This window comes from Chrysemys picta, chromosome 25 (assembly GCF_011386835.1).
Source record: "Chrysemys picta bellii isolate R12L10 chromosome 25, ASM1138683v2, whole genome shotgun sequence".
In the NCBI taxonomy this organism is placed as follows: domain Eukaryota; kingdom Metazoa; phylum Chordata; order Testudines; family Emydidae; genus Chrysemys; species Chrysemys picta.
The window spans coordinates 7,199,030-7,221,447 of NC_088815.1; the positions used below are offsets into that span (position 1 = coordinate 7,199,030).

General features: G+C 47.4%; 2 protein-coding genes across 4 annotated transcripts in view; one reads left to right on the forward strand and one right to left on the reverse strand.

Moving 5' to 3' along the window:
- Window positions 1-8,992, reverse strand: part of LOC101946149 (tyrosine-protein kinase ZAP-70) — a 46,606-nt gene extending 37,614 nt beyond the window's left edge. Inside the window, exon 1 of one of the 2 annotated variants that reach the window (XM_005281235.4) lies at window positions 8,690-8,992. The gene's annotated coding sequence lies outside the window, so the exon portion shown is untranslated. Of the gene's footprint in view, window positions 1-8,679 lie in introns of both variants that reach the window. The other variant, XM_065578599.1, reaches the window with a different exon arrangement.
- The window catches only part of ADAMTS10 (ADAM metallopeptidase with thrombospondin type 1 motif 10), a 137,455-nt gene that overhangs the window by 13,786 nt on the left and 101,251 nt on the right, over window positions 1-22,418 (forward strand). For both annotated transcript variants that reach the window (XM_005281234.5, XM_065578598.1), the window contains one exon: window positions 18,465-18,742. The gene's annotated coding sequence lies outside the window, so the exon portion shown is untranslated. The remainder of the gene's footprint in view (window positions 1-18,464; window positions 18,743-22,418) is intronic.

Below are 22,418 nucleotides of genomic sequence, written 5' to 3' on the forward strand. Positions count from 1 at the left end.
AATGCTGTCTGAATTGGGATCGTTCCAGGAGCCCCTGGAAGAATCCAGCACATCCCGTAGAATCCATCTCCCGACTGGGCCTTGTGGAATTCTGCAAGCAGCCCTGCCAAGTCTCGCTGCAGGGGCAATGTCCTGCTTTGGTTTTAACCCTTGCGATTTGAAGGATTTTTCAGTGTGTGTCAAGGGAAGTGTTAAAATTCCTCTCCGCCTCTTTGTGAAATCTCGCTATATTTCAGCACTCCCGGCTGGAGAGCCCTGGAAGGAGCTTGAGAAGAGGGGCCTTTGAGAGCCAGGGGTCCTTTCCCATTGACAGACAGATTCACGGTCGATTTTCCCCGATACAACGGGAAATTTGTATTTCAGAAACGTTCACTCAGTATTTTTCTTTACTTGCTGCCTGACATGTCTGTCATGTGGCTGTGTACTACCTTAGAGGCAGGTGAAGTGATTACTCGATCTGCAAAGCACTTTGGGGTCTTTCAGGATAAAAGGTGCTTTTATTTATATAGCAGGAGAGAATTATAATCATAATAATTAATAATGTACCGGGATAGAAAAGACAGACATTGCCCTAAGGTGCTGCTCCTACTTGCATCCGGCCTGGACTGTTTATACATAATTTACCCCCGCTAAACTAACCCTGTAACTAATTCTACCAAGCCTGTAAACCCTCCCCTCGGCTCCAGGTTAACATCGTAGCTGCAGTCCACCCACATCCTAGCAATTGCAGGGCCAGGGGTGTAGGTCTGGTCTACGCTAAGTAGTGTTACAGTTGGCACAGCCTTGCATGCATCCGCACTTAATTCTGGGTCCTGCTCACACAGCTATTCCCCTACTCCCGAGCGACGTACAACCCTCTACCAGCAGAGTGCCAATGTGGACGTAGAAGTACCAGGATAAGCAGTCCTCCAACAACAATCCCACAGTGCAACTGTCCCTTCAGCATTGCACTGCCTGGTAAAGGCTTTGAACCCTGCTGCCCACGGGTGTCAGTGCCTATGTGTAACACTGACAGACCCCAGTCAGCGGCAGGTGGGCTTGAACCTGGGGCCTATGAAGCTTAGTGCATTAGTCTCTACTGCATGAGCTAAACGCCAGGTAACTCTTAGCCAAAGCTGTACAGACTCATTAATCTCTAGCTCAGTGGTTCTCAGCTGAGGTACACATACCCCTGGGGGTAGGCAGCGCTCTTCCAGGCAGTACATCAACTCATCTAGGTATTTGCTTAGTTTTACAACAGGCTACATAAAAAGCACTAGCAAAGTCCGTGCAAACAAAAATTTCATACAGACAGTGACTTGTTTATACCGCTCTGTACACCATACACTAAAACGAAAGTACAATATTTATATTCCAGCTGATTTATTTTATAATGATAGGGGAGATGAGAGTCACCAATTTCTCAGTACTAGCGTGCTGAGACATTTGTGTATTTTTGCGTCTGATTTTGTAAGCAAGTCGTTTTTAAAGTGAGGTGAGACGTGGAGGCATGCAAGACCCATCAGACTCCTGAAAAGGGTACGGGAGTCTGGAAAGGTGCAGTGCTACTGCTCTAGGTGCCACTAGAGGGGGACAAAGCACCACATCCGGCAGGCCTGGGTTACACAAGCCTCTCATTTTCAAAGCTCTGTGTGTTGCTGCTAGCAGCAATCTGTTACCTGCTCCATAGGTGCTGGAACTGGAGGTGCTGCCGCACCCCCTGGCTTGAACTGGTTTCCAGTTTTGTTCAATGGCTTTCAGCCCCCTCCCGCCCCCCCCCCCCCCCTATAGAAATTGTTCCAGCGCCCCTGCTGTTATCTTTCTCATCTCTGCAAGCACGGCCCCTGCTCCGCCTCCTGCTGCTGCATGGCCCAGGAGTGAGCTTCTGGATCGTCTTGGGCTGTGGGCAGAGTAGCATGTGCAGGCCCAGCTGTGGCACTCCCGCAGGATCAGGGGAAGTCGGTGGGGGCTCAGCCCCTTGCAAGAAATGCCCAGAATCTTGTAAGGCCAGGGTCAAACGTGCAAATTCTGGGTTCACCACTGCAGTGAAGTGGGCGGAGCTTGTTTGAATGTTTCTGCTCCAGAGTGCAGATGTGCCACTTCCTGCCGGCTCTTGAAAAATAAGTTGTATGGTCCTGCGACCAAAGGCAGTTTAACTAGGATCCGCTTTCCATTGACGCCACTGGGAATTTTGCCGTGCCCTTTGATGGGAGTAATATCAGACCTGAAATGAGCTACCACCGAAGTAAAGTTTGACCATCAGATTCCCATGTGGAATTTGGCCTAGGAGCATTAAATGTCTTTAAAAAAAATCCAAGGGAAGATTTTTAGCCAGCGCCAGCCAACCATGCATTTTCCTGGAGGACAGTAACTGAACGTCCAAACTGATTTTTGTGCCTGTTCATTCATGTATTATTCATGCACTTGTGGAACTCGAGAAAAGTTGAATAAAGATGCAGGGCCAGATTCACCAGTGCAGTCCCGCAGAGGTGCTGGAACTGGGGGTGCTGCCGTACCCCCTGGCTTGAAGTGGTTTCCATCATATGCAGGGTTTACAGTTTGGTTCGATGGCTCTCAGCACCCCCACTATGCAAATTGTCCCAGCCCCCCTGCACTCCAGCTGCTTTGCACTGCCCCGGCAGTTATAAATCCACTTTAGCTGGTCAATTCCCCAGGCTCATGGCTCCTTTGTGTCAGCAGAGCACGGTAAAGCAGCCAGGCGTACTGGTGAACGTGACCCTGATCAGTTATAAACCCAAAGAACTCTCCTGCACCTGCTCCGATACTTGAACGATAGGCCTCCCCCCGGAGAAGTACACATTTAGGCATGTACAGGAAGATTTTCCAAGGACCTAAGGGTATGTCTATGCTACAAAGAAAACCTTGCCGCAGGGAGTCTCACAGCCCGGGTCAACTGACTCGGGCTTGCACTCCAGGGTTAAAAATAGTGGTGTAGACATTCCCGATTTGGGCTGGCGCCTGGACTACGAAACCCAGGCTCTAAGACTCTCTGCTGTGGTGGTTTTGTGGCATTGTTGAGGTACTGTAAGGAAATTAGGCATCTGAATCCCACTGAAAGTCAATGGGCCCCTAATTCCCTTCAGCTCATTTGACATCCCGGCCTATGTGGGAGTTGTGAGTAGAACTGGATGAAAAATGGTTTTCCTGTCCTGTGAAAATGTTCAATATATCAAAAAACTTTCCCAGCCTGAATTGGGACAAAAAGGCCAAATCTCAAAAATGTCAGGTGGGGGAATGTTCAGGTCCATTGAAATGTTTCATTTCAGATTGAGAGACACAGGTGGGTAAGGTAATGTCTCACCAACAGAAGCTGGTCCAATAAAAGCTATTGTTTCAAGCACCTTGTCTGTCTAATATCCTGGGACTGACACGGCTACAGCTATCCCTAAGAACATAAGAGCAGCCATACTGGGTCAACCAAATGTCCATCTAGCCCAGTGTCCTGTCTTCGGACAGTGGCCAATGCCAGGTACTTCAGAGGGAATGAACAGAACAGGGAATCATCAAGTGATCCATCCCCTGTCGCCCATTCCCAGCTTCTGGCAAACAGAAGTCATTTCAATTTTGACCGTTTTTATTTTTTTAATTGTTAGTCTAATTTTTAATTTTGAAAGGCAAAGTCATTTTAAACCGGAACTCTGGACATGTTTGTTTATAAATGTTGAAATGTTCTGTTTTGACCATTTGGGAAAGTTTTTTCGACTTTTTTTTTTCTAGCCGTAAAATTAGTCAAAACTGGCCCTTTTCCGCAAAAAGTTTCCAATTCAACTCATTGGCGTTTGTCGACCCCAAACTCACTGTGTTTGAAAAAAGCCCAACCGGGTCTATCTGGGAATGCTCAGCACCCTTGAAAATCAGGCCACGGATTTAGGTGCCGAAATGTGGAAGGACGGGATGTTCAAAAAGCCTATGGGAGTTAGGCACTCAATCCTACTGAAATTAAATGGGAGCTGGTTCCTTCGGATCCCTTGAAAAATCCTACGCTAGTTGCCTAACATTAGTGGGCTGGGTTTGCAAACAGTGATGCCAGATGAAGAACAATTCAAGGCAGCAGCGAATGTAGGGCCTGACTTTCATTTACACCCAGGGGCCTTCATATAAATAAGAATCAAACTTCCTGTGCTTAGTCTGCTTTGAAATACTGAGGCTGGTTACAGAGCAGTGGGGGCGGGGTAGTGCACAGAGGAAAGACCTAAGAGCTTCGATTTTGGTTAAGGTTCTAATCGGGGCAAATGAAATCGCAAGCCAGCGCAGAACTAATCATCATCTGGGATGACCAGCAAAAACAGATCAGTTGAGCCGACCGGTGCTGCTCCTTGAAGACCCTTAAGTCATACGCTTAATTTACAGTTGATGCACAGCTTAATCGGCAGCCAATACAAGCAGTGCAAGAACTGACTAATATTCACACCCGTAGCAAGTGATCTTTAAATGCAGGCTGGGAGCCCGGTCAGTAGCTCCTCGGGGCTGACTCCCCACATCCAAATCATTAGCCTGGAGGAGAGCATGCCACTAACACCGTTTTCTCAGCAGAAGATTTTTTTCCTGTCTTGTTAATCTCCAAAGATGTGGGTAAAACTCACATTAACGCACGTGCTTAAAAGACACGTTCGTGGGCTCTCCCCTTTTTTAAAGGGTGGCATTAAGACCCCAGGGGGAAAAGGTTCAAACTTCATCAGCTCTGCTGCACTTGCAAAACGTCATGGGCACTGAAGTGCAAGCGGATGTTTGCACGAGACCAGCATGCATTTGTGCAAAGCAGGTGACTCAGTGAAAACGGATGTCGGTGTCCGCTAGTTGCTGTTTCTTGTGTGAAAGGGTCCATTCTGAGTGTGCAAATGCACTTGTAATTTTTTGCATTGTTTGTGGAAGTGGCTTGGATGCTGAATTTTGAAATATCCAGCCCTTAACATCTGCTGCATGGCAAAGGCTGAGGAACATTTTTAGCCCTGATTCAGGGAAACCATTAAGCATGTGCTTAAGTTTCATTGTGCTTACGCCCCAGGAAGCCAATCTTACGTGCTGCCTTGAATTGGGATGCTTTCCTGTCCGCGTTGGGCATTCATAGACACAGCTGCTCACGGACTAAATTCCCATTGCCAGTCCGTCCTGCAGTCCTCTTACTGCATGTTCTGCACGTACCCAGGGTATGTCTACACACAGAGCTGGGAGAGTGATTCGCAGCTCGAGGAGACCTACTGGTCCTAGCTCTCATCGCACCAGCGTGTAGCCACAGCTTCGCAAGCAGCGGGAGGGGCTAACTATGGTCTGGGATGGGGTATCCCAGAGGAATCTCAGATCCCCCCCATAGATCCTACCTCCTGTGCTGCAAACCACACCCTAGCGAGGAGGAGCCCTCCGTGCCCAAGCAGCCGACAATGCCACAGCAGAACTGTCATCGCAGCAACCTTACCTACTTGATCTCGGGGCTACTTTGAATTAGTAAAATGCTTTGTGATAGTCGATGGTCTGACAGACAAATAACCAGCCTGTCTGAGTTGTCGTACTGCCCAGAGATGACAGCCGATTACGACCCAGTTCCACGCCAGCAGCTAACTGGAGGCAACACATTAAAAACGGCGGGGAGCTTCGAGGACCTAACATTGAGGGGGCTTCTGTTGCATCTCGTTGGCCCATGCACAGAGTGAGGGCGTGGGCTGTGATGGTGGTCAAACCTCAAAGCTACGTCCCCCTGGGCTGGGTCAGTACTGGACTGGGAGATTTTTAAGGGACGTGAGGGCCCTGTTCCCTTTGGATCAGCAGCGAAGCCATGGGATGCTAGGGGTGCGGACTTTCAGAAAAGGCGCATAGCCTGGGCCATCCTGTGTGGTCATCAAAGCTCCATGATGATTCTTACATACACGGTGGTTAAACACCCCTGTTTATGTGGCAAAATATCCACTTGGATAAGAACATTTTTTCGGCCTCTCCCTGCAGTTTCACGTGGCATCATTCACTTGCTGACTTTGTTCTCGGTTAAGAACGGTTGCTGTTTCACCCCAGAGCGGGCTGCATTTCATTGGTAGATGTGTCTGATATAAGGTCACACAGGAAGTTTGGAGTAGAGCAGGGAATTGGACCCTGGTCTCCCAAGACCTAGGCTGATGTTCTAACCACCGTCCCATCCTTCTTCTTTAGGACCTGTCCTTTCCAGGAGAGCATCTAGCATTCCTTCTTTTCTCCCCCTGCAGTTAATGAATAAGTGACATGAACCTCGTTCTCCCCTCCCCCACCCCCATACCGGCTGCTTGTATCTACAGTAGAACCTCAGAGTTATGAACACCAGAGTTACGAACTGACCGGTCAACCACACACCTCATTTGGAACCGGAAGTGCACAGTTAGACAGCAGCAGAGATCAAAAAAAGCAAATACAGTACAGTACAGTACTGTGTGAATGTAAACTACTAACAAAATAAAGGGAAAGCGGCATTTTTCGTCCACATAGTAATGTTTCAAAGCTGAATTAAGTCAATGTTCAACTGTAAACTTTTTGAAGAACAACCATACGTTTTTGTTCAGTTACGAACAATTCAGAGTTCTGAAAAGCCTCCATTCCCGTTGTGTTCATAACTCTGAGGTTCAACTGTACTTGTTTCTAGTCTAATACTAGGAATCTCTTTGGGTCAGGGACCAATCTCTTTGGGTCAGGGACCAACGTTTCCTTCCAGGGATGTAAGGTGCCTCGCAAATGGGGCCTCGATAAGGGCCTGGGAGTGGTATTGCAATAGAAATGAAATCATTGATAATAATTAGTCAGGATGAACTAAATTTAAAAATACAGATTAACCACGGGGAGGCAGAGGGAATGATCCCAGACAAATGATATAGTCTGCAGCAGAAGTCATAATGCTGACAGTCCGTATGTTGCAGTCTGTCTAATACTTCGTTATGGTAACTGGGATTAACAACGGTTCGTAAAAAAGCAGGTGCTCTACAACATATGTAGAATTTCAAGTTATTTCATATTGATTCCTCACATTCTGTCTAGAAAGCCACATCTCAGTGGCCCCGAGACCGGTGTCCTGCAACACATATATAGGTCTTCACCTAGATGGACATCAGCAAATACAAGCTTCTCTCTCTTCCTCCCCCCTCTCTCCCCCCCCCCCCCCCCCGTTAAAATGGTTCAACTCTGACCTACAAGGCCATTAGTAGGGGTGAAAAATGGTTCAGTCCCTGACCTCTTTGCTTCCTATGCTGCTGGCCCCATGGGGCCAAGGTTTGTGTTAGTCAAGACCCATCCTTGCTAAGATATTTATTGCCATTCTTGAGCCAAGTCAATCTTCCCAAGCCTTTGCCACTTCGGTGCTGCCTGACGTACCCGGGACCCAGTGCAAAACGTGACATGGCCCTTAACCCGTGTCCCACGCACGTCATGTTTACAGGCTGACTTCCCAGTGGGACATCTGCTCGTAACAGGTCCCAGCCCCGTTTTACTGCTTCACAGAGGCTGCAGCAGAGATAGGTAACCAAGGGTTAACGTTCTCCCCAGAAAACCCTCTGCCTGCTCCTTCATTTCCCAGGCATTGGCCAATTGAAGGACAAATGTGCCCAGGGCATTGGTTGGTTGAAAGACAGGTGCCCAAGGACAGGAGTGACCTTGTCATGTTTTGTCTCCTCATTATGGTGGAAAAGAACCTTTATAAAAAGTCATAAAACCGCCCATCCACGTTACAAGTTATCACTTCATGCAATTGTGGCTTCATGCCTATTTGTTTATGAAATTGTGTATTCCTCAATTGTGGTGCCAAAGCATTTTACAGGAATATCAGCATGGCATACAGGAAGCTTTGCCACTCCTCGACACCAGTGGGGAAAGGATAATGAATGGAAAAAATACAGAAATCAGACACGGTTGACAAAAATCCGCTTAGATCACCTAATCCCATCCCCCTGCCAACATAGGAACATTCCCTGTGATCTTTTCTCCAGCTCTTTGTCCTGATCTACTTATAACTGACCCACGTTGATGGGGTTCCCACTGCTTCCCTTGGGAGCTTATTCCACGGTCTAACAAATCTGACCGTTAAGAAAGATTTCTGGAAACTTAACCTCAAATTTCCTTTGTTCCATTTTTTCCCATAACCAAGCTCGAATTGATGGGATTTTGCAATGTTGCCTGTCTTCACTAGACAAGTGCAGAGCAAGAAGAGACAAGATGACAAAGAAATGTAGGGAAATAGATGAAAATTTGCCAACAGCCTGTCTTGTGGAGTATAGTTGATGTCGATATTTGTAGGTGGAGAGCCTACGAAGGCCCCCTCTTTATTTAAAGGTGTTTGTGAACAGGGGTCTGGGAATCTCAGCCATGCTCTCCTTCCCGTGTTGCTAACTGGGACCAGGGGTTCTGGCTAGATCCCAGTTAGATCGGAGAAAAGGCTCTGGGGGTGAGTCCTGGTATGGAAAAGTTTGAGAGCCACTGGGTAAAAGGATGTCAGGCCATTTTAATCACTACCCCAAGCTGTCTAACTTCCCTCTGTTTTAAAAGAAAACTCCAGGGGGCCTGAAACACTCTAACCTTCCTCCAGTTTTGTTCTGCTGCACCGCTCCTGAAATCAACAGGGTGAAACTGGAGCCATGCAGCGGTGAATCAGGCTCAGTGCATTTGCAGTGATACTTAACAGGCCCTCGGTGCTCTGAGGACATGTAGAAAGATATAAGAGAAGGGACCACGTACCGTAGCTTACCTGGCTTTGCAGATGGGGCGAGGGTCTCGGCTGGATTTCTTTACATCAAATACGCAGAAAGAAAGCGAACAATATTCCTGGGCGTAAAAGCAACGTGATGGCTTCAGAAGAGAGCGAGAGAGCCACGTCCCATCCCCTGTGCTGACTGACATTCACAAACCCCCGCCTCTAGGTTTCTTTGAAATGTGACCTATTTCCTTGTCGCAAAGACAGGAAAGGAAAGAAGAGAAGAAAGCTCTGCAGCTCTGAAGGGGCACAGAGTTCTGAGAACCAGCCCGACATGGTTGCATAACTGCCTGGTATGGAGGAAAACAAAATCAAATGAAGAAACTGATGTGCCCTGCCTGGAGAGCAAAGTTCATCCATGGAGGAGACACTATCCGGGAAATGAGCCCTTTGGCACAATGCACCTCACTAACATGCCACAGCCCTTCACGTAGAAATCACTGGGGGCTAGAGCGCAGGGAATCTGGGCCTGGCCACTCCACTGAGACCGCCAAGAAAGGGTCATTTGTATTGCCCCGCTAATGGCTTTTTGGGATATGACACCTGTTGTAATGATGCTGGTTCTGGTGGGACCCAACTGAGAGGGCCAATTCAGGACAAATTGCTTAAAACAGGGCAGTTACAGCCCAAGGCTGGGGTTTTTCCACCTCTAAGGCAAACCAAACCAGCCAGACGGAGTGGACTTTGGTCTCACCCCACTGGCTAACCACAAGTCACACAAGCAATTCCCTTAGGCACTCCAGTTTGCTAGTATCACCACCAGAGTCACTCATTATGGGGATGAATGGCTATGAAAACCAGTGCCCCAGTAAAAGAAAAAAGGTTCTCTTGATCCCAAAGGATCAAGCCCCAGACCCAGGTCAATATACAAATCAGATCTTACCCACAAATCACGCTGTTGCCAATCCTTTAGAATCTAAAATCTAAAGGTTAATTCATAAAAGGAAAAAGATATAGGTGAGAGCTAGAATTGGTTAAATGGAATCAATTACATACAGCAATGGCAAAGTTCTTGGTTCAGGCTTGTAGCGGTGATGGAATAAACTGCAGGTTCAACTCAAGTCTCTGGAACATCCCCAGCTGGGATGGCTTCTCAGTCCTTTGTGTAGAACTTCCGTTTGTAACAAAGTCACTCCAGAGGTAAGAAGCAGGATTGAAGACAAGATGGAGGAGATGCAGCAGCTTGTTATAATCTCTTGCCATGAGGTCTCTGCTTTCTTTGTCCCAAGGACGAGCTGTCCATCACATGGCATGGAAAAACCTCAGAGTCCTGTCTATAGGCATGTCCCTGTGTGTCTTGCTGAGTCACAAGGTGTATCTGCCACCTCTCAAAGGGTCAACCGTGTAGCTGATGGTCCTTCATGGGCCATCAAGCAGGCTCGGCAGAGCTGACACCAACTTGTCTGGGGTGTAATCCAGGAGCATAGCACAAGTTTGAAATACAGACCGTATAGAACCAATACTTATAACTTTAAATACAAAAATGACCCATGCATACAGACAACATAATCGTAACCAGCAAACCATAACCTTGTCTTAGACACCTTATTTGACCCCCTTTATACAAGATTTGGTGCCACTACAGGAACTTGGTTGCCACAATGATCTATATGGTTACAGTTCATGTCAATAACATCACATCTGTCCACTAAGAGCTGATCTGAGATCCACCAAACCCATTTCACGCTGAACAGCCTCAGGTGGGAAAGACTTAGGGTTACCCCTGCACTGGCTGTAAATCCCTGTCTGAGAGGTGAAAGGATCCCCGCCCCATTACCCATCCAGCCATCTCTACTGTACTTGTCAGCAGGCAGACCTCGCCTCCGTATGAGAAAAGCTCTATGTACCTTTGCAGTAATAACAGTAGCTCATTGCGAGCACCCAGAAGGCATGTCGGGAGGATCTCATTCTGCTCAGTGCCTCTTTCTCCGTGGACGCCGAACAGTGACCAAGCTTTGGTTTTGTCCATCTTCTGTGCTGCTGCATGGAAAAGACCCATGCTAACGGTCCCAGTCCTTTGGCTCACAAATCCCCTATCTGCAGTTTCACTGAGCGTGCTGCAGGTATTTCACATCCTGGTTCCCCCAGAGCCTCGCAGCTGCTGAAAGAGGCAACGGCTCCTTGCTTTGGAAATCTTGGTCCTGTGGATGTATTCGGCCTATCCCGTTCCTCCTTCAGAGGGCTTTGTTGCGCCCTCTCTGAAAAGGCGTGCAGCAAAGGCCCTGTCTACACCACAGTCACAGTGTGGGGAACAGAGTTTAGCACCTTTTGCCTCCAAAATCCCAGCCTTTGAGGATGTAGGAGAAGCTGCATTGGCAGCTGTATTTGTATTTGGATTTTGGATTCGGTCCTCTTCATAGGCCTCCTCCCATAGAGGGCAGCACAAACTTCTGCACAGATCTGATTCAATCCACTAGAGGGCAGTGGTCACATAGTCCCTTCCGCCATACGAAAACCAGCCCGGGCCTCCCAGTGACCGGCATGGGCAAATAACTCCTGGGTTTGGTTTCTGTCTGTTTAAGGAAGGAGGCTGAGATGTTTAGTGGAGGGGTTCTGAACCTGGGAGGGTCACAACCACCCTGCCCTTCTCAGATTGGTCCGAGTTATATCCCAGGAGGGTGATTCTGGGGGGAGTCCCGGTATGGAAGAGGGGAGAGGGTGCAGGTATGGAAAATGTTGAGACGTACTGGTCCAGTAGTTAGAGGTTTAATCCTCTGATATTTCTAAAGTGTTTTAAGGTCCAAGTGCAAGTGCAAACAAGATCCTAGGACAGAAAGCATATGACAGACCAGCTGCCCATGAATGTTTCTCCTCCCCCCCCCCCCCTCCCCACCACGGGGTTTTATTGCCAGGTTTCAATCTGGGATTTCTTTTCTTACATTTAATTCTGCAGCAGCATGAGGTTGTGACCACCAACCTATATTAAAGGTTTAACACTAAACACAGGACTGCTACGCTGCATACCATCCCCACTCAAAACTTCATAGCCTCAGTAGGGATAGGACCCAGATCTTCCTGCTTCAAGGAAGCAGTGCATTTGAGCTAAAGGGAAGCCAGGGATCTCTCTCGATAGTATAGGACAGTGGCTCTCAACCTTTCCAGACTATTGTACCCCTTTTGGGAGTCTGATTTCTCTTGTGTACCCCCCAAGTTTCACTTCACTTAAAAACTACTTGCTTACAAAATCAGATATAGAAATACAGACGTGTCACCGCACACCATTACTGAAAAATTGCCGACTTCTTTATTTTTACCATATAATTATAAAAAAAAATCAATTGGAATATAAATATTGTCCTTCTGTTTCCATGTATAGTATATATAGAGCAGCATCAGCAAGTTGTCTGTATGAAATTTTCATTTGTACTGACTTCATTAGTGCTTTTTGTGTAGCCTGTTGTAAAATAGGGAACTATCTAGATGAGTTGATGTACCCCCTGGAAGACCCCTGCGTACCCTCTGGGGGTATGTGTACCTCTGACACACAGCTGGGCAATTCTGATTCCTCCAGGAGAGGGCAGTGGTGTGTATGCACACACACTCACACACACACTCTTCATGTCTCTGCAAACACGTTCACAGCCCAGTTCTTGACTAAGCCCTAATTACACAACACATCACAACCACACCAGTCAGTCCCACAGCCCCTGCAACAAGATGACAGAAACATACATCCATAACTTGGCAGCAGAATGCATACTTTAGCAAGAACTGTTCACAGTCCTGCAAGCCTTCCAACAAAATATAGCAGGGTGACATATTTTCATACATTAATCCCAGACCCATCAATATAATCCATAAATGATTCCCATATGTTTGCACATTACCCTCTGTCCTGTGCTTTATAAATCACCGTCTCCAGCGACGCTGTGTAAGTCAGCCTCGCTACCTCTGGGGTGGCGTTCCCATTCTGTTGCCTTAAAACAGTTCTCTTTGCACCATTGAGAGCTGAGACGCCTTCCTTAATTCAGTGCGCTTCAGGCCAGAACTATGATTAAGGATGCACGCGGCTGGATCAGCTGCCGTGTCCAAGGGTCTCAGCCAGAGCCTGTCCATTGGATCTCGTGGGCTTTAGATCTGGCCTCCTGCAGAGTCTTGGATTTTTAACAACCCAGCGTCCTCTCAAGTTGCCCCAGGAGACCGTCCACGTGCATCACTATCTATGCTTTGGCCAGCTGAGGAAGACAAGATGATATCCATGAATCAGGGACTCATGGGGAAAAAGTAATGCACAAAAAACCCCAGGGGAACCAGGTCTGAATTCAAAATCAACAGGCTGATAAGGGGAGGAAGGAAAGCCTAGTGGTTGGGGAACTAGCCAGGGGTTTGGGAGGCCTAGGTTCAATTCCCTGCTGGACCTTGGGCAAATCACGTTGTTTCTTTGGCCCTCAGTTCCCCATCTATGAAATGGGGATGTCCTACCTGCTGGGTGTTGAGGATAAATCCATTAACAATTGTGAGGTGCGCAGAAATTCTGGTAACTGAGACTGTATAAGTACCATAGCATGCCATAAGTACCAGGCCTGGGGGCCTGTCAACTCACTCTGATTATACACACTGGTGGAAACGGAGCCGCTCCCGATATACATTGGGAGATCAGAGTCAGGCTTTGGTCTGATTATCCCAAAGGGTGCTGCGGTAAGGGGTGTTGGTGTTGCTGAAATCCTTTCCTGAGAACTGATCAAAGGATGCAGAGGAAGGAAGCCAGCTTTGTATAACAGGGAAAATGGAGGTATTTGCAGATGAGAGGGAAGTCAACCAGCAAGCTGAATTTAAATGTGCGCAAGGCACTACAGCCATCTCTGTGTGTTGTTACATGCGGGATGATGCACAGTACAGGGTCCGGAGTGTTATTAAACATACCAACCTTACTGTCCACCTGAGCCATTCATTGCCTGTTTAGCCTCAGCCAAGGGCCCTTTCTCTCCATTGTATTCGCCTGCACGTTTGTCCTTGTTCAAAGCCCCCATTAGGCCGGGGCAATAAGCCATGTCCCCTTCCAGCCACACTGTCAAAGCCATCAGTCGTTCGATATCACTTCCAGACTGGGCCTTTGTTCTCCCTAGTGACACTCATATAACTTTGGAGGTGTAGTTAGGGTGACATCAAGTTACTGCACCAAACTCATTTAATCACCTCCATGACAAGGAATACCTGAGATTAATGAAACTGACCACCATTTTTTTTTATTAATGGGATCTATTTCTCCCTATTGGTGCTGTTAGCTTGCTTCCTTTTTGCATTTCTCTCAGCTCAGGCTATGAAAATCAAGGACGTCAGTTTCACTGTTTTTTGGTAGTTAGTTTCACTTGCAAGGGCTCAGCCCTGCAACTTTTGGGTGGCAAAGGGTGCAGGGAGTGCGAATTACTCGCTGCTGCTGCTGCTGTTTATTACGATAGCACCTAAAGGTCCCAAGCAGGTCCTCATTGTGCTGGGTGCTGTACAAACATAAAAAAACCCAGGACCTGAGATGCTGACAATTTAGATGGCACATGAAAGGTGGGGGGAAAGTACAGTCAGGTGATCGGGATGTTGGTTGGCATATACGTTAGGTCCAAGGCTTTTTGGCTGAGGGGATAGCTGGGTAGATGGGGATAACTGAAGGTGGTAGAGACCATGATCTCAGCACAGAAAGACCTGGTTCCTGTTTTTATTTCGCTGTGGTACAAAACGATCACAACACAGCACCAGGCCTCTGCATCACACCCTTCTTTGTGTCATCTTGTCGGGATGCCACATTCCAGCAAAAGGACACAATGTCGTGACACTGCTGCAGAGCAACATCGCAAGACCTCAAATACTATCAGGGGCTCTTTAATTATCCTACGAGCCAGAGCTGTGGGGCAGCCCCCTGAAAACTCAGGAGCACCCCACAGATTCGGGGGAATCTGACAACTGTATCCAGTGACGATGACTGCCGTGTGCATCAGACTGTATGTGATCGTGTTTACAACCTTTCTAGAGGGACGGGATCGGACTCCGTACAACAGCTCTGTGGGATCTCCGCGTTTAACTACGGATGACAACTAAGCAGTCCGGACCTTGGAGCAAAAGTTTCTGCTCAGGCCAAATGCAATGTCACGTGGGGAAAATGTGAGAAGTACTGACTGAGTGCATTTGAAATATGATGGTAACCTGAATCCTTATGTGACTATTGCCAGTGGTGGCCACACGAGGGCGCAGTGTAAACTGCTTTTAAGGCCCTTGCTGATTTTCCGGCTCCAAACTGTGAGGGTCCAAACTAGTGAGGTTGCAGCAAAGCCAGTGGCGTGGGATTTTGAGCGTCTCCTGGAAACAGGACCAAAATTCTTCACTGCGAGAGAGAGCGGCTCCCGAAACAACGGTGTGCGTAGTTAGTCGAACGGTGGGGTTTGCAGGCCAGTCCTGCCCGAAATCTTCATTTCGTCACCGCTGCCCTCTACTGGAGAGAATCTGAACTGTACAACTGTGTGTCTGCTGCCATGCACTGTTAACAGCTTGATGGACGGTCAGTGTTTGCTTTAGCGACAGAGGCCTGCGCTTTGGAAGGAGCTGGAACTGAATTCTATCCCTGCTGCTGCGGATTTTCAGGATAGTCACAACCAGGAAGCTCCTGGATGGCTCCAGCATGAGTCGCCTTGGGCCTGGCCAGTTCTTAGGGTTGGAGGCGCTATTACCACGGGCGAGAGGGGCTCTGGTTCACGCCAGCCAGGAAACCCTCTCCTCCTTCGGGCTGCGAGTGACAGCCAGTCCCAGCCACTTTGTTCAGGTGCCCTGCAAGGAGAGGGAGACTGCGTGGGCAGATGATAGTCCCCCAGTATGGCTCTGTGCTCAGATGCAGGGCTAGGAGGCTTTGAGCATAAGACGGTACTTTAACCCTGCCCCCTTGTATGTTACGATATGGTCTCTAGCGGTATCTCTGCAGATCCGTTGAGAAGCCACAAAATCCAACTTCCAATACAAGGAGAATCTCTTCCCGCAATGGGAAAAAACAAATATCAAGGGGAGAGAATGCGGGGCAGCAAATTCCTGGGCAGGAAAGGTGTATGTTTGGAACCTCCTTTCCTTGTAATTATACATGAAGTGCTTGATGACAAGCTTTAGCAGAGAGAAGTCATTCGAAAGTCCTTTGCCTGGCTTCAGGCCAGGTTCAGTGCAATTAGTGAGTGTTCCCCTGGCCAGAAGCAGCTCCATTCAACAATTAAGCCCCCAAATACTTTGTTTGGCTGCTCTTTTATGCATGTACTTTGGGGGCTCATACAATGGCCAAAGCAGCGTGCACTGCATGAAGAGGAAGGAAGGAAGCCACTCTTCCCACCCACCAAGCGAGCTGGCCAAGACTCCAACCCAACAATCACCTCCTCTTTGAACTGCTTTTATTCAATAAATGGCCAATTCCTTTGGGTTTTTAATGTCCGTAAATGAAAAGGCGTTTTCTTGCCTGACGTTTTCTGTGCTTCCAGTGTCGCCTCGTGCAGAGACACCGGCGGCTCTGACCTCTGCTGTCTATGCTTCCAACGTAGCCATGTGTGTGTTACCCACCCGCCAGAACGTCGGCCTCTTGCTGGGGCTTTCAGAGTGAAATCCTGGCTGAGTTCTATACAGACATCAGGGTCCTTGGCTGAAGGGTGGATAGGCAGAACCAGCCAAGCCACTTAGGTTAAAGGATGTCTTCCAGTCCCCAGAGTAGGGTTTTTATCTTCTATACTTACATTTCAGTGTATAGCATACAGAGCAGTATAAACAAGTCATTGTCTGTATGAAAATTTTAGGTTGTACGGAGTTCGCTAGTGCTTTTTATGTAGCCTGTTGTAAAACTAAGCAAATACCTAGATGAGTTGATGGACCTCCTGGAAGAGCTCTGCCTACCCCCAAGGGTATGTGTACCTCTAGCTGAGAACCACTGTTCCATTGGCTAGTGGTGTCTGTATGCACACTACATCACTGCACCTGATGGCTCTTTTCTCCAACATGCCCCGGTTTGAGCTAGGAGTGTGGTGGGCTGCGGGATTTTGGGAGGCAGGCACCCTTTGCTGCAGGGTAAGGGGCTGCAATGCTTCATTCCCCAGTTCACCCTCTCTGCTCCTGATGGTCCCCAGCGATCAGGAAACCCTGCAGCCCGTGTTTCCAGACTGATCGGGATTGGCCATGTGGCCAAAGTGACCCCTCCGTGGTCTCCCTGAGGCAATAGGGAAACAGAAGGCTCTTCAGAGCTAACCTTGCCAGGCTAGCAAGCGATTTAAGTAGCACTGTCACTAGCAGCAGAGCAGACATTTGTGCGGGTTCAGCTGGGCCCTGAACTTTTCCAGCAAGCTGGCGGGGGATTGTGGACAAGGCTGAGCTGAAAGGGTGGCCGTCCCCCAAATGACGGACCATCAAACTCAGTGTGTTGGTATTAAACTCCAACGCCTAGTAACAAGTTGGAGAAAGGATGTTTTTGTTAAAGAACCAACCCCTCCCCACAACCCTTTTCGTAAAGGGGTGAGAGCTCATGGTACAAATGGTCCAGGGACAACTAGATTTGATGTTTCTGATATTTCTATGGTTAAATCTTCAGTGGAAAAGAAACGTAGGCGTTTGGGAGGGGAGGACCTTTTCTTTATTCATTGTGGAAAAGGAAAGCAGCCCAATTTCTAAAACATCTATTGCACATCACCTTCAGATCCGTTCCTCTAGTTCAGAGCTCTCAACCTTTCCAGACGACCGTCCCCCTTTCAGGAGTCTGATTTGTCTCGCATACCCCCAAGTTTCAGAGTAACAGCCGTGTTAGTCTGTATCCGCAAAAAGAAGAACAGGAGTACTTTGTGGCACCTTAGAGACTAACAAATTTATTAGAGCATAAGCTTTCGTGGACTACAGCCCACTTCTTCGGATGCATATAGAATGGAACATATATTGAGGAGATATATATACACACATACAGAGAGCATAAACAGGTGGGAGTTGTCTTACCAACTCTGAGAGGCCAATTAATTAAGAGAAAAAAAACTTTTGAAGTGATAATCAAGCTAGCCGAGTACAGACAGTGTGATAAGAAGTGTGAGAGTACTTACAAGGGGAGATAGAGTCAATGTTTGTAATGGCTCAGCCATTCCCAGTCCTTACCCCCAAGTTTCACCTCATTTAAAAACTGCTTGCTTACAAAAATCAGATATAAACCTACAAAAGTGTCACATCACACTACTACTGAAAAATGGCCGACTTTCTCATTTTTACCATCTAATTATAAAATAAATCAATTGGAATATAATGTTGTACTTACATTTCAGTGGATAGTATATAGAGCAGTATAAACAAGTCATTGTCTGTATCAAATTTTAGTTTGTATTGGCTTCGCTAGTGCTTTTTTATGTAGCCTGTTATAAAACGAGGCAAATATCTGGATAAGTTGCTGTACCCCCTGGAAGACCTTTACGTACTCCCAGGGGTACACATACCCCTGGTTGAGAACCACTGCTCTAGTTTCCTGGTCATTAATTATTATAATTATTTACCATATGTAATTACGGTAGCCCTTAGGAACGCCAGTCATGGAGCAGAACCCCACCATGATAGGCCCGGTACAAACACAGCACGAAAAGTTGGTCCCATTAATTCAAGTAAGGGATGGAGTGTTTCCTTTTAGAACAGGGAAACTGAGTAGTTTTATTTTGTAACAGAAAAGGCCTGCCTTCTTTAGTGATTTCATCAGTCTGGGCAGGGCTTTTATGGCCTTGTGGGGTTTTGACTTTTTTTGTGTGTGTGTATCCCTGGCAAAATTCCTGAGTGAGCGGTGATTTTTTTTTAACAGCCCCTATCCATGCTGCCTGCAAGCTGCTCTCTGATTACCGCTCACTTCCTGAAAGGAGACTTTTCAGCAAAGCCTTTCACTCAAGAGCTGCCGACCTCTGACAGAAGAAGGCTATTCTGCTGTGACTTGAGGAAGGACGACACACACGCCCGCAGCCTGGAAAGTTTCTGACACACGCAGGAGGGAGAGAGACGCTTTTGGCTGCGGCTGGGAAAAAGAAGAGACACTGACACACTAGAAGGGGGGAACAGAAGAAAGAGGGGGAAAAGATAGCCAAGGTAATTTGCTTTTTTAATAAAGAAATCTTTGCAGAGCAAACTCTCAGAGGTTGGGCTTGTGGGGGTGACGGGAGGGGGGTTATGCAGATGTTCTTTGAAATCCAAACGGTCTCCGGTTGAAGGAATGAGGCTGAGGAATACTGCATGCTGGAAAAACATTTATGAGAATGAAAACCATGTTCACCCGTCTCCAACATTCAGAGTTTCCATAAAAACTCTGGGTTGTGTTTCAGAGTGGCTGCAAACACCAGGAGTCAGGCATTTGCTCTCGCTTGCTCTCTGTCTCTCCCAAACACACCAGTCAACTGCTTAGATTCTGATTGCATGCTTGTTTGTTCTAACATCGGAGTCCCTTTTGCAAAGCGGCTATGGGGTGAAACTCTCAATTACCAAGCCCCAAAGCTGTAATCACGCTGCAGAATTATATGTTCTTAGCTACCCTGGTTCCTGAGTATAAGCACACATTGCTTTCTCTCTCTCTCTCTCTCTCTCTCTCTCTGACTTCAGGAGCGCCAAGGCTTGCTTTCCCTCCTGTACTATGTGGCTTATAAACTGTCTGCCCCCAAAAAGCTACAGTGCCTCTAATTTTGTGAGCCAGCATCAGGCATTTGGCAGTTCGGACTGGGTCATATGTTTCTCTGCCTTGATTATATTTTTAAAGGGGGTTTTTTTTTCTCATTTAATCCCCCGGACCATGTTATTTTAAACATCAAGGTAAATGTTAGCGATGGTGAAATGCCAGCAGATTATCTCATTAGGGTTGGTAGAGCTGCGCTATAAATAGGAAGGCGTTTATAAAATAACCTTGGCGATCACGTCCAGCAAAATGAAATCAGGAGAGGCACTGAATGCTGGACTGGTGTGAGCACTGTGGAAGGGCTGCTACCCTCTGACTTTGGCGCCAACTAGGGGTGTGCGGCAAGATTTAAATTTTCAAATTGGGGCCAGAGCTGTTCTCAGCAGCGATTGGGTCCAATATCACAGTGTTTGTAAGCCTTGAGTTTTTCTAATGGCAGCTGATACCGATTTCCATGGGAGAAGACTCGCTATCATCCTCAGACACACCAGCCAGATGGGATTTCTATCCTGGTTTTATCCATTTTTGTCAGTAGGGTTTAGACTTTGACAGCTCAGGGTCTGGCATCAGCTGTGCAGAGGCTCACGAGGGTTCTTGGGGCTCTGTGATTTCTGTTGGTCTTTTGGTTTGGATCCATCATAGAAGCTTGGAAGCTGTGGGAAAGGGACAGGACTTATTGGGCCATCTAGTCAATTTCCCCAGCCGGCGCAAGATTCCTCCCCACCGTCTGTTCACCAGTGCTTTTCTTAGTCTAGTTTTAAATGTCTCCATCAGTGACGCTGTCTCTTGGGAGTCTGATCCGCTGAATTATAGTTTGCAGTGTTGTTGTATCTATGTTGGTCTCAGCCGGTTCCATGTTTCCACAAAATTATAGACAGGCATCATTTGCTATGGGACAAGGGGGCAGTTGATCCCCTAAACCTTGTTTTGCCCCTCCGTGACTTTTATAGATCTATATGCTTGATTATGTCTTCCACCCCCACCCCCACCATGACTTGCAGGACATAATATCACATATAATGTTCTATTTGCTGACACAACTTTGTCCTGCCCCAGAATTTTTCTGAAATGATCCCCTGATCTCGCTGTCAGGAAGAGTTCTTTATATTAAACATACCAAGTGTTTCCTTTGCTCCATCTCATCCAATTATTCTCAGTTATATCCCACTGGCCCTCCCTGTACATTCCTTTCCCCTCCTTGATGTTTAAACCTTCCAGACGCTTATATTTGGTTCTCCAGTCCTACTCACCCTTAGCCATATGGTCAAAATCACATAGATTTTGCGCTTGTGATTTTCTGGGTAAACCAACCCCTTTGCCCAGTTCACAAGGACAAGGTATTGGAGGCAGAACACTTGGGCACGGAATGCCCCAAACAAAACCCATGACAAAGAGAGCTGTTAGCTTCAGGGAGGGCTATTGGCTGCCCCAAGCTATACAGATTCCCCCTCCCATACAAGGAATATAAATGTGCTTTAGGCAGCCACACGGAAAAACCAGCAATGCTTGATTTCCGGTACTTAAAGTATAGAGGTCACAGGTGTTGTTTGTTAGTTTAGGCAGCTGGCCACTAGAGGGCAGCACCAAGTGCAAAGAACCCAGGGCCCGTTGGCCATAAGACGGGTCACTGGGCCCCTGACAATGGAGGAATAAAATGCTCCGACGCTCAGGAGGAGTGGGGTGACCCAGAGGGGGAGGGGAGCATTTATGGCCACGGTCAGTCCTGGCTGCCCACCAGGGCAGGAGATGGTGAGCGCTGTGCGGCTCCGAGGAAACCTCAACCAATGGGGGAGTCTTTTCATTGACTTCAGCAGGAATTGTATTGGGGCCCAGTGAGCAGAGAACATCAGTTAGTGGGATGGTTCCGGCCGTATCTAAAGCTTATCCAACCCCCCCTTGACTCTGAAAACCTCCATAGACCAGCTCTGAGTTCATTCCAAGCCGGGAAGTGCCTCTCAGCCGTTTGTCACTTCCCAGACCAAGCACAGGGGCAGTGCCAATCAGGTTAAAACCCACAGAAAGCGAACCAAAGTCCCTCAACTTTCAGAAAGGTTCAAGGCAGATTTGGAGTTTTATGGCGAAGTTTAGGCTCCGATGTCTGGGTGACGCAGGAACCAGAAAGAGCACAGCTTGACTCTGATTCCGGGCAAGGTTTGCAGGGCGGCTAGTTAGGAAAACCATCTTCTGGTTGGTAAGCCGATCAGATCTGATGTGGAATCATTCCAGCATGAGAAACACCAGGCCATTTTGGGGGTCAGTTTCCAGAGCCGAATCACATTGAAACTGTCTTCAGACCTAATCCAAGGTGTTAATAGTAACTGAGATGAGAAATACTTAGCTCGATAGTATCCCTTTACGATCAGCATAACTTCATTGAAGTTAGTGGAGCTGCTACATCAGTTGACACCAGCTGAGGATCGGACTGTTCTCCAGTGATGCTGGTAGTTTATTTTTTGGTTTCACTCAGTATGGGCAGTGAAAACAGACTATTCGGCGGCACCGTTTCTAGTCGCTTTCACTTCCTGTTGATTGTCCTAGGCCAATGCTGTCGTTTTTGGGTTTCCAACACTTCTTCACACAATGCATAGTCAACCTGTGGAATTCCTTGGCAGAGGATGTTGTGAAGGCCAAGACTATAACAGGGTTCAAAAAAGAACTAGATAAATTCATGGAGGGTAGGTCCATCAATGGCTATTAGCCAGGGATAGTGTCCCTAGCCTCTCTTTGCATGAGGATGGGAATGGACAACAGCAGATGGATCACTTGATGATTACCTGTTCTGTTCATTCCCTCTGAAGCACCTGGCATTGGCCACTGTCAAAAGACAGGATACTGGGCTAGATGGACCTTTGGTCTGACCCAGGATGGCCGTTCTTCTGTTCCATTTTCAGTTAATTTTTAAAGAAAAAACAAATCACTAACAGGATTCTGCTCCTTTTAGGTTTGCAAAACCCTAATGAATGCAAAACCTACATAGATATTGGTCCTAACATGAGTTGATCTTAGTGCATGCAATACCCAGAGTTTTACCATGCAATGGCACCAGGATTTCACACTTCAGTTGAAACCAGAACAAAAGAACTAGTTCAATCCCCTGTC